General features: G+C 41.1%; 1 pseudogene; it reads right to left on the bottom strand.

Moving 5' to 3' along the window:
• Positions 1 to 2,001: 2,001 nt before the first annotated feature.
• Positions 2,002 to 2,519, bottom strand: LOC108536825 (translationally-controlled tumor protein pseudogene; annotated as a pseudogene).
• Positions 2,520 to 12,146: the final 9,627 nt, after the last annotated feature.

The raw sequence follows: 12,146 nt of genomic DNA, 5'->3' as shown, positions 1-12,146 counted from the left end.
TTTTTTTTAAGACAGAGTCTTGCTCTGTCGCCCAGGCTAGAGTGCAGTGGCATGATCTCGGCTCACTGCAACCTCCGTCTCCTGGCTTCAATCAACTTCCCTGCCTCAGCCTCCCAAGTAGCTGGGATTACAGGCATGCACCACCATGTCCAGCTAATTTTGTATTTTAGTAGAGACAGGGTTTCACCATGTTAGCCAGTCTGGTCTTGAACTCCTGACATCAGGTGATCCATCCACCTTGGCCTCCCAAAGTGCTGGGATTACAGATGTGAGCCACCACATCCAGCCTTTAAAATTTTTTTTAATTTTTATTGTTTTAGCTCCTAACCTGATTTCTGAATACAAAGCTTTAAAATATTATTTTTGGGGGTTTTCTTCTAGACAGTTTTCAACTCACATTGACACTGATTTTCAAAGAGCAATAACCAAGCCTGCTGTTCTATGATAGTACTAAACTGGAAAAGGATTTATTAATTTTTAGGGTTACCACATGAAGCTGAAGCATTAGGAGAGGGAAAGAACCAACCTACTGTGCCCAGCAGAGAGGGCAGAAGGTGAACAACATCCCCAATTCACTCTTCTACCTTCTCATCTTCAGCCAGTGCCTTCCATTGGCCAAACCCAAATGGAAGGCAGAGGTTAAGGAAGCCTTCCGATGTAATCCATAAACATGAACCTTGCAGGACACCAAGTAAGGTGGATAGCTGGAGAGCGGAGATAGAGACACAAATGAAGAATGCCCAACACCCATTCTTATGTCACTTTGCATGAGATTTAAAGTCAGAGTAGAAGCCAAGTTGCCTAATTGGGAACCAGTTCGCAATTTTTGGGTAGGTAAGGACAGAGCACCTTGATCTGCCATTACATTAAAACAATAAGAAGTACATCAAGGTACTTTTAGAAAAACAAGGGGTCCTGATTGCCAGACAGTGATGTCCATCATGGACATCTTTTAGAGCCCTCTTTTCTCTTGAGACAGTCTCGCTCTGCCATCCAGGCTGTAGCACAGTGGCATGGTCTCGGCTCACCACAACCTTCACTTGCTGAGTTCAAGTGATTCTCGTGCCTCAGCCTCCCAAGTGGCAGGGATTATAGGCATGCACCACCATGCCTGGTTAATTTTTTTATTTTTAGTAGAGATAGGGTTTTGCATGTTGGCCAGGCTGGTCTCAAACTCCTGGCCTCAAGTGATCTGCCCGCCTCTGCCTCCCAAAGTGCTGGGATTACAGGTGTGAGAAGAGCTTTATTTTTAAAGATTTTAGTACTGTTGTAATCCCAAACAACTGGCTACACCACAAAAGTGAAAATGAAATGGATTGTAAAACCATTTGCACCTCATCATTGGGTCTTCCCTATCTATGACTGGTTAAATATGGCGGGCAGATCACGAGGTCAAGAGATCAAGACCATCCTGGCCAACATGGTGAAACCGTGTCTCTACTAAAAATACAAAAATTAGATGGGCATGGAAGCATGTGCCTGTAGTCCCAGCTACTCGGGAGGCTGAGGCAGGAGAATCACTTGAACCCAGGAGGCAGAGGTTGCAATGAGCCCAGATCGTGCCACTGCACTGCAGCCTGGCAACAGAGCAAGACTCCGTCAAAAAAAATAAATAAATAAAATAAAATTTAAAATCCAGTGAAAGGTAAATAAATAAATAAATAAACCTCTAAAAAATTGTAGAGAAATTTTGCTTCTCTCCTTCGCAGAGCTCCATGTGAGTATATATGTGGGTGGGAGAGAGGTAGCTGACAGCTCCAGTCTAGGTCACAGAGTTATATTTTTTTAACTTTAAATGTATTTTACTTTTAGACAATCTATATATGGTATGCTTTTCTTTTTTTTCCTCAAAAAACAATGCTTCCACTCCAAATAAATCATGGTCAAAATAAAGTGCTCAAGGTGACATCAGTTCCATTTGTCTTCAATGGTGTTGTGTGGATGACAAGTGGCAGCCAGTTACAATGACAGGTGATAGATCCAAAGCAATTGCCAAACCTGTTAACATTTTTCCACTTCTAAATGATCCTTAAAGAAAATCTTATTTGGGATCACATCATCTTCATGGTAGTCCAGTAGAGCCAGCATGCCATCTGGATTCATGTCCTCACAAATAATGAACTGGTAGTTTTTGAAATTAGTAAGGATGTGCTTGATTTGTTCTGCAGTCTGTCATAAAAGATTTTACTTTTTATGGTCTCTGTTCCTCCAGTTTGCCTTTGACTCATCTCATGTAATCTTTGATGTACTTCCTGTAGGCTTCTTTTGTGAAGCTGGTTTCTGGCAAGTGATAGTTCATGACGATAACAACAGCATCAATTACTGTGCTTTCTGTACCTTTACCCTTGGGGTCTTCAGTGGAAGCATTCTCACTAATGGGCAAGTCTTCAATGTTACCTTCTGTCCTACTGACCATCTTCCCCTTCACCTCCAGACACAGCCTGTCCCTGATCTCCAGGATCTTTGTAAAAGTCAGAGGATACCTCTTTGTGGCCGATGAGATCTCGGTAGGTAATCATGAAGTCGGTTGGAGGGAGTTGATGGTGGTCTAGCTTAGCAGGAGCCTGGAGCTCGGAGCGAGCTCTGTGCAGCTGGAGCAGAGCTCAGGTGGAAGTGGAGAGCAGGTGGCAAAACCAGAGTTGTATCTCTTCATGCCAGTGCCAGGGATATTGACTTCCAGGTCCTCTCTGTTGAACTGAAGGCATGGGAGATGGAGGAGAGAGTCACAGTTCCCTTCTACAAGTTCTACCAGCAACTATCAAAACAACTCTGAGCACAGCATTGGCTGATGGACCACTTCCCCCAGCCAGTACCACCCTGGCGAGTGTGAGCACTGGCATGGCCTGGAAGGCATTGAAATCTTTCCCTCTGGTGACTCTGTATCATCAAGGGAGTGCAAGTAAGGTCCTGATAGTTAAATTATCTCTGATAGTAATTTCTAGAAATTACAAGTCTGACACAGGGTGCAAGCGAGCTGGATTAGCTGTCATTAGGTCACCTTCCTTCATGCTTTAACACAGACTCGAGGATTCTTAGCACACTAAGGAATCTTAGAGATAACAAACAAAACAGCTAATATCGAGGGGTGAGTATATTCCAGGCACTGTTCTAAGGGTTTTGCATAAAATGATCACCAAACATCCTCATTTTGCTAATAAGAACCTGTAGCACATAGTGGCTAAACTAAGTTATCCAAGATCACTCAGCTGGTAGGTGGTTGATCCAAGATCAAAATTAGAGTCCTTGCTTTCTCCACTGTGCCATACTGCCTAGAAATAATCTAGGCAACATTCAACTCAAATGTCAAATGAGGCAACTACGACTGGAGAGAACAGAATTGTCCAATGTCACACAACTAGTTACTGAGAAAGCTAAAATTAGACCATCTTCTGATTCCCAGACCATGGCGTTTTCCATAATACAATGGAGAAAGGAGAAAATTCCACTATTTGACAGCTGCCCATTCTACCCACTATAAAATGGAAGCAAAAATGATGAATGAGCGAGAAACAGAAGAGAACATCTAACTGAGCTCTGTATTTTATCTCAGTCTAGGACTTGATATAATTCCCCTTTTCTTTCTTTGGGGTTGCTTGAGCAAAGCTGACATAAATAGCTCTTTATGTTCTTCTAATACTGGAGGGCACCACACAGAGCAATAAGAGTATGCACCATCAGAAACAGTATGCAAATTTGAATGTGAAGAAAACTCATTCGATTCTCCATCTGTCTCCCTGTTTAATTACTTAGCCATAAATTAGCACTTTTTACTAGCTACATTCAGCAAATGTGATCAATTCACTGACTTTAATGTCGAAGGAATATTTGTGACGTTCAAGTATTTAGCCTTTTAATTTACATTCACATTTTGAAATACAAATTAACTGTTGAAATCTACCCAAATACAATGTTGGGGATTTTTTTTTTTTTCTGTCTTCTCATTAATGACATTTCTTTGATTGAATCATTGATGAGATGCTTTTTTGAAACTTGGTTGTTTCCCCTAAAGGGCAAGAAAAGAAAGCACTTTCAACATTTAAAGAAAATAATTAGGAAACATATCAAGAACAGTGTGAACTCGGGGCCTTAAAGACACAGTGCCTGTAAGCCTCCTCATATTTACTTACGGCCTAAGGCCACATCCTACCATCTCTACAACTAACTTCAGTATGCACCAAGCCACCGTCCAGGCCCAAATGGAAAATAGACAGGACGAGACAATTTTTGGTTATTCTATATTCTTAGAATATCAGGGATGAAAACAGGCCCTCAGAGGTAGAAAGTGCTTAAGAAAATAGATAATAAAATAACCACATACGTGTATATGCCTAAGTAGTACACTGATATCTTGCTGCTCCTTATTCCTTGCTGACAAAATTCCAATTTTATTTAGGAAGGTAATATGCTCAGCTTCAGGCAATGGATCAGGACTGGTTAAAGCCAATCGTGACAATCCTGTTCCCTAAGGTTCCAGTTCCTTTTCACCTACAGAGAGCCATGGGATACAATTCTAATTAACAAAAGATAATGGGAAGTCTTCCAGGGCTTCCTGGAAAGCTTCTATCTTCTCGATATAAGCTCTGGGGTGCTTCTCCCACCATTTCCTGTTGTGAATGTAGATGTGATATTTGGAGTGGTGAAGCCATCTTGAGATCGTGAGAGAAAGACAAAAAGTACTGCAAGGATGCCAGCACTGAGATCTTTGAGTGCCTGAACTAATGCCAAGAGCCACCTACCTTTGGACTTCTTTTGTGTGAAAAAAATAAATCTTCTGTTACATGCAACTGAATGCATTCCTAGCCTATATATATGTGTGTGTGTATATATATATGAGCTGCAAAATATATTTAACTACAAAAGTGATAAAGTACATTCACAAAAGGGGAAAACTTACTGGAAATCTAAGAGCTAGTTCAATGTCTGCTTTCCAATTGAGCCTGTAAACACCCAGCTGGTCCAATTTCAGTTCCTCAATTGGATGCTGATTCATCAACCCACTAAGACAGTGGGTTCTAAAGTGTGGTCTCCAGGCTGGAACAAATGCAAGAGAGATGTGTTGGTATTTTGAATGATGTGTTCAGCCAGCTCTGGGAGAAGATAGGCAATGAACATTCTGACTGGTTTGCCTGCTCCAACCTTACCATGTATAGAGTGTTGAGAAGTTATTAAGCCTCCTGGCTAAGGAGACTCAAGGTTAGCACCTCTGGAACCAGGTAAGGAACCTTCCCAATAATTCTAATAGGCCAGGAAAAAAAAAAAAAAAAACAGAGCTGTACCCAAAGTGATCTACAGATTCCAAGCACTCACTGTCAAAACTGCAACAAACTGTTTTGCAAAAATAGAAAAACTGATCCTCACATTTATATAGAATTGCAAGGGGCTCTGAATAGCTAAAATAATCTTAAAAAAAAAAAGAACAAAATCAGGGGGCTCAAGTCCCAATTTCAAAACTTACTTATGAAACAAAAGTAATCAAAGCAATGTGGTACTGGCATAAGGATAGACATATAGACCAATGGAACAGAATTAAGAGTCCAAAAATAAATCCATGCATATATGGCCAATTGATTTTTGACAAGGATGCCAAGACCATTCAATAGGAAAATAACAGTCTCTTCAACAGATGGTGCTGGAACAACTGAATTTTCACATGTAAAAGAATGAATTGAAGTTGGACCCTTATCTTACACCATATAAAAAGGCTAACTCAAAATAGATCAATGACCTAAATATAACAGCTAAAACGATAAAACTCCTCAAAGGAAATATAGAGGTAAATTTCTGAGCCCTTGAATTTGGCAATGGCATCTTAGATATGGCACCAAAAACCCAAGCCACAAAAGAAAACATAAATAAACTAGACTTTATCAAAATCTGAAACTTTTGTTCATCAAAGAACATTATCAAGAAAGTGAAAAGACAGCCTACAGATTGGGAGAAAATATTTGCAAATTACTTATCTCACAAGGGTTTAGTATCCTATATAAAGAACCCCTATAAGTCAACAATAAAAAGACAAACAACTCAATTAAAAAATGTGCAAAGGACTTGAGTATACATTTCTCCGAAGAAGTTACATAAACAGTTAATAAGCCCATAAAAGATGCTCAATGTCATTAGTCATTAAGGAAATGTACACTAAAACCACAGTGAGATACCACTTCACACTTAATAGGATGGATGCCATTTTTAAAAATTGAAATGAACAAATATTGTAGAGCATGTAAAGAAACTGAAACTTTCATACGTTGCTGGTAGGGATTTAAAATGGTGCAGGCTTTGTGGAAAACAGTTTAGTGGTTCCTCAAAAAACTAAACATAGAATTACCATATGACACAGCAATCCCATTCCTTACCCAAAAGAAGTGGAAACAGTGACTCGACCAGATACGTGTACACCAGTGGTCATTGCAGCATTATTCATAACAGTCAAAAGGTAGAAGAAACAACCTGCGCCCATCAACAGATGAATGGATGAACATGATATAGTCTATCCATACAATGAAATATTATTGAGCCAAAGAAAGGAATGAAGTTCTGACACATGCTACAACATAATCAAACCTTGAAAACATTATGCTAAGTGAAATAAGCCAGACATAAAAAGACAAATAACATATAACTCCATTTACTTGAGGTCCCTAGAGCAGGCAAATCCGTAAAGACAGAAAGTAGATTAGAGGTTATTGGGATCACAGGAGAGGGAATGGGGAGTTACTGTTTAGTGGATATGGAAGTTCTGTTTAAGGTGATGAAAAAGTTTTAGAACCAGATAGGTAGTGTGACAGTTGCACAACATTGTGAAGGTACTTAATGACACTTTAAAATGGTTAAAATGGATAATTTTATGTTACATATATTTTACTGCAATAAAAATAAATAAATATAAACAAACAAACAAAAGCAAGGTGCCCAAAAGCTGGGACCCAGAGCCCTGGTAAAACGTATCACCTCCAACCTTTCGTTGTGAGTACTGTATTAGTCCATTCTTGCACTGCTATAAAGATACTGTCTGAAACTGGGTAATTTATAAACAAAAGAGGTTTAATTGGCTCACAATTCCACATGGCTGGGGAGACCTCAGGAAACTTACAATCATGGCGGAAGGTAAAGGAGAAGCAAGTAACTTCTTCACAAGGTGGCAGGAAAGACAGAAGAGACCAGGGGAAACTGGCATTTATAAAACCATCAGATCTCGTGAGAACCCCCTCACTATCACGGGAATAGCATCGTGGAAACCACCTCCATGATCCACTCACTTCCCACCAGGTCTCTCAACACCTGGGGATCACAGTTCAAGATGAGATTTGGCTGGGAACACAAAGCCTAACCATATCAGCCACCTCTCTTGACGTTCTGCTCTTGTCTTCATGAGAATCCAAGGATTCCTGATCAAGAGCTCCGAGCTAATGCTTAGCTTCAAGAAGGGAGTGTCTGAAGGTTGCTGCCCTGAGGAAGTTATTGGGGTTTTTCCCTCCCTTTTCATTCATGACCATGATTAGTTATAATTGAGGTATTTTTTTCCTGGGCTTTCTTTCTGACAAGACCTACAGACCAATGTTTGAGAAGCACAAAAAGCACCATGGTTTAACCCCAAAATTGAGTCTAATCATGGAACCTTTCTCAATTTGGGCGACTGAGTAATCCAAGTGTCTGCTAACCAAACAGGCCCTATTCATATAACAGTAAAGGCTGTCCTTCCCCTACTTTCTTTTTCATTAATTAATCAACTAATGTGTGTGTGTGTGTGTGTGTGTGTGTGTGTGTGTGTGTTTTAACTTTTATTTTAGGTTCAGGGGTACCTGTGCCTAGTAGGTGCAGGTTTGTCATAAAAGTAAATTGCGTATCACTGGGGTTTTGTTGACAGATTATTGCATCACCTGGTAAGACGCATAGTACCAAGTAGGTAGTTTTTTTTATCTTCTCTCTCCTCCCACTTTCCACCCTCAAACAGGCCCCAGTGCCTGTTGTTCCCTTCTTTGTGTCCACGTGTTCTCAATGTTTAGCTCCCACTTATAGGTGAGAACATGCAGTGTTTGGTTTTCTGTGACTGTGTTAGTTCACTTACGATAAGATCAGGCTTTTCAATACACAGTGCGTGTGCGCCATGGCTACTCAACTCAGTTGACTGGGGTACAAAAGTACATTATTAGAACTTTTATACTGATTTCTTATTTTTACCCTCTATTTTTACATATTTTTTGTAATGCCAATAATATATTAGTACAGTAGCATGCATCTTATATGTGTTATATAGTTATATGGTTCATCCTTGAATAACATGGAGGTTAGGAGGGCTGACCTCGCCGTGCGGACTAAAATCTGTGTATAACTTTCGCTCCCCAAAAACTTAACTACCAGTAGCCTATGTTGACTGAAAGCCTTACCAATAAAATAAACAGTTGATTAATACTAATTTCGTATGTTCTGTGTATTAAACGCTGTATTCTTACAATAAAGTAAGTTAGAGGAAAGAAAATGTTATGAAAATCTAAGAAAGAAAATACATTTACTATTCATTAAGTGGAAGTGAGTCATCATAAAGATCTTCATCCTCATCATCCTCACATTGAGCAGACTTAATGTAGAATCAATCAGTTCCATAAAATGGACTATAATATCCCTGCCCCAAATTTTTCTTTACTGATAGAGGCACCTGAGCAGAAATGGTAAGACACCACTACTTAGTACCTCTGGCGAGAAAGAGGGTGTGTTGCTCCCCGCTTTGACTGGGGCTTGCTTCAGCCAGCTTCCCTGCCTTCCTGCCTCCCAACTAAGGCTCTCAGTTCCCTCTCTGTGCACTCTTCCCGCAGACCCATCACCTCCGCACCCGCTTCTGGTCCAAGACCAGTTTGTATAACAGATTTACTGGGGATTGGAAGGCCATTGAAGGGCATTATGATTTATAATGGTAAACAACTTAAATATGCAACATCGCAGTTCTGAAAAGTTTCTTGTTTACTCCCACCACTGGGAACTTTGCTCAGCCCATGTTTTCCTCTGGTTCTGGCCTCCTACCAGGTCACCAGGCTCCTCCTCTCTCATGAGAGAGCCTCTTCCACTTTTAAGAAGCTTCTAGGCTGGGCATAATGGCTCATGCCTGTAATCCCAACACTTAGAGAGACCGGGGAGGAGCATCACTTGAGCCCAGGAGTTCAAGGCTGCAGTGAGCTATGATCATGCCACTGCCTCCAGCCTGGGTAGCAGAGCAAGACCTTGTCAAAGAAAGAAGAAGGAGAAGGAGAAGAGGAAGAAGAAGAAAAAGCTTCTAGGAATTCTACATTCTTATTGCTTGATGACCTATAACAATGCAGTACTGTCTTTGGTCACATCTCCTCTTCCAAACTCTCGCCACAGAGGTGGACAACCAAAATCTGCCTACTAAGGTGTTCCCATAAACCAAAACAGCAGGGTTTTTTGTTTTATTTTTCCACCTAAGTGGATCCTACAGTCTTTCCAGACAGTGATTTCCAAAGTATGGTCCAAGAGCCTCGAGTGCCTAAATCACATCAGTACTTATTTAAAACACAGGTCCTGGGGCCCCAGTCTAGTGCAACTGAATTCAGTGAAAGCTGAGGTTTAACCTAGGAATCTGCTCCTCCAGGTGATTCTGATGCACACTGAGATTTGAGAAGCACTGCACTGCAGGTAGATGACTCAACTTGCAGATAGTTATTGTTCTTTTAGTTACAGTTGATTTGATACTGAATGTGTGTGAGCAAATTAATCTTTTGCCCTGTCTTACCCATTCCTTTACTTGTGTTCTGACTATTTTTCCAAAACACATCTGGAACCGGTGTTTAAATGCAACCCTCCAGGGGAATGGGCCCAACAGGTGCACACTTTGGTGAACTGAGAGTGCTTCTGCAAAGATTAAAAAAAGGGATCCCTTCTGGGGACACAACTCTACACAAGAGCAAGACACAAGCCAAACAGGTGTGGGCTAGGTTCAGCCGGGGACTCTTGTCAACAACTTGCACACCGTTGCCTTTGGAAAAACCAAGTAAAATAATAATTATCTTAGCTCTTCTTTCAGGTTTGTGCTATCCAGAGGAAGATGGGCAGGAGCAATTGCCTAAATTTCCTGGAACTGGGACAGCAAATAGCTGAAACATCTGCATTGAAGCTGCTGCAATGAGTTTATGTTCTTGATTACTACTGAAGAAAAAAATTATTCTGACACTTGTTAAAACTTTATTGGGATTATTGCAATTTGTGTCAAGACTACTGCAATAGAGGAAGGAGATTAGGCTCATCGCCAAATACAGCGAAGACAACTGGGGATTTACAGCCAGTGAGTAGGGGACAAGGTCAGTGGAAGGGAAATTACTGCGAGGAGACACCAAAGGTATGAGGATTCTCTGAACTGACTTAACAGGATGCTTACTGAAGGCAGGCCAGGGTGATCAGATAGCAAAAGTTGGGGGACTCTATCTAAACGGACTTAGCAGGATTCTTGCTACAACTGGGCAAGGCGGGCCTAGCAAGAACAGTGGCCAAGGCCGAAGCCTAGTTGAAAAGAGGGCTTGGAGGAGCCTGACTAAAGTTTGGCCAAACAGAGAGTCTTTGGCATTACTCAGTGGCATCACGGCTTTCCTTCTTGATTACTCAAAGGTGTCTTTGGGTCTGAAACACCATCGTGCCCTCAGTGGCTACCGAGGTATGCAAGGTGGGTTCTTCCTGCACTAAATGGCCCCAGGAGATGCCTTCCCGGGTTGTTAAATCTAGCTGTAATATTTTGGTTGTCACTGTTCTGATTATTCCATTAGATGTTGTCTTTGCTCTTGTCAGCATGCTCGATTTTCCAATTTACTGTTCCAGTCTGCTGTGAACTAGAGAATCAGACTGCTGGGTATGTGTGAAATATGTCGAATTGGTACGGTGGAATGAGAATGCTAGAATTCTGGTTGTTTATTCTGAGAGACGCTGGGCCAAATTCCCTTTTAAAAGCCTAGTGCTACTTCTCACCATTTATAATTCCCCCTTCTCACTCTGGGGGGAAAAAAAGAACAAATTAACACCCAGATAGATGTCGTATTTAAGGAATAAGAACCGCACGTACCTGGTTCAGAGACAGAAATTCCACAGCACTGCAAGAAATTCAACACATAGATGCTTGCAAAGCCTGCGCAAGAAATCTGTCCCAAAGACCAAAAAGGGGCAGGCCTAGTCATGGAGATGTGATTAGATGCTGTAGCTGTCAGTCACATTTGCCCTAAGAGAGACCCTGAAATTTCCAGCTTTCCCCTCCTTCTGAGCAGATCCCAGTGTCAGACTCCCTTACAAGTTGGTGGCTCGTGTGTTGCTTAGACTCATGCGAGCATAAATGATCTCACCAACAGAGCAGAGATCTGTGTGATTACAGCTAAAAGATGTATTTTTTTTGAGGAGGAGTTTCACTCTTGCCGCCCAGACTGGAGTGCAATGTCGTGATCTCAGCTCACTGCAACTTCTGCCTCTTGGGTTCAGGCAATTCTCCTTCCTCAGCCTCCTGAATAGCTGGGATTACAGGCACATGCCACCATGCCCTGCTAATTTTTGTATTTTTGCTAGAAACAGGGTTTCACCATGTTGGCCAGGCTGCTCTCGAACTCCGGACCTCAAGGGATCCGCCCGTCTCGGCCTCCCAAAGTGCTGGGATAACAGGCGTGAGCCACCATGCCCGGCCTAAAAGATATATCATAATTTCTGAATGAAAATAAAGAGAGAGCAAAATGACTCTTTGAGGAATCTATGGCTGCAGGCATCCTACAACATTTATCTCATCCCCAAGAATTCGCTGGAACTAAAGGAAAGACTCCACCCCGGATTTTGGCCAACAAATACAATAGCTTTTCACATGTTTTAAATTTAAAATAATACTTCTTTTTAAACTATTAGGGTCTAAAATAAGAATAAAGAAATCGAATGAGGGCCAGAGGAGTTTTCCTGTGAATAAAGGTGAACTTCAGGGCATGGGTTTGAAGACACTTAGGCTCGCTAACTCGTAAACTTTCTTGCTTTCTTCTAGGCTCTTGGGTGAATTCCAAATGGAACTGGAATTCACTGTGTAATAAGTTGCTCCCTTTAAAAAAATCAGTATGAATAATTTTCATTTATAGATTGTTGCTCTGTTCTAACACACAATTTTTTTTTTTTTTTTTTTT

The sequence above is a fragment of the Rhinopithecus bieti genome, unplaced genomic scaffold (assembly GCF_001698545.2).
Source record: "Rhinopithecus bieti isolate Rb0 unplaced genomic scaffold, ASM169854v2 scaffold_13207, whole genome shotgun sequence".
Classification (NCBI taxonomy): Eukaryota; Metazoa; Chordata; class Mammalia; order Primates; family Cercopithecidae; genus Rhinopithecus; species Rhinopithecus bieti.
This window is presented reverse-complemented; position numbering and strand designations above follow the sequence as displayed.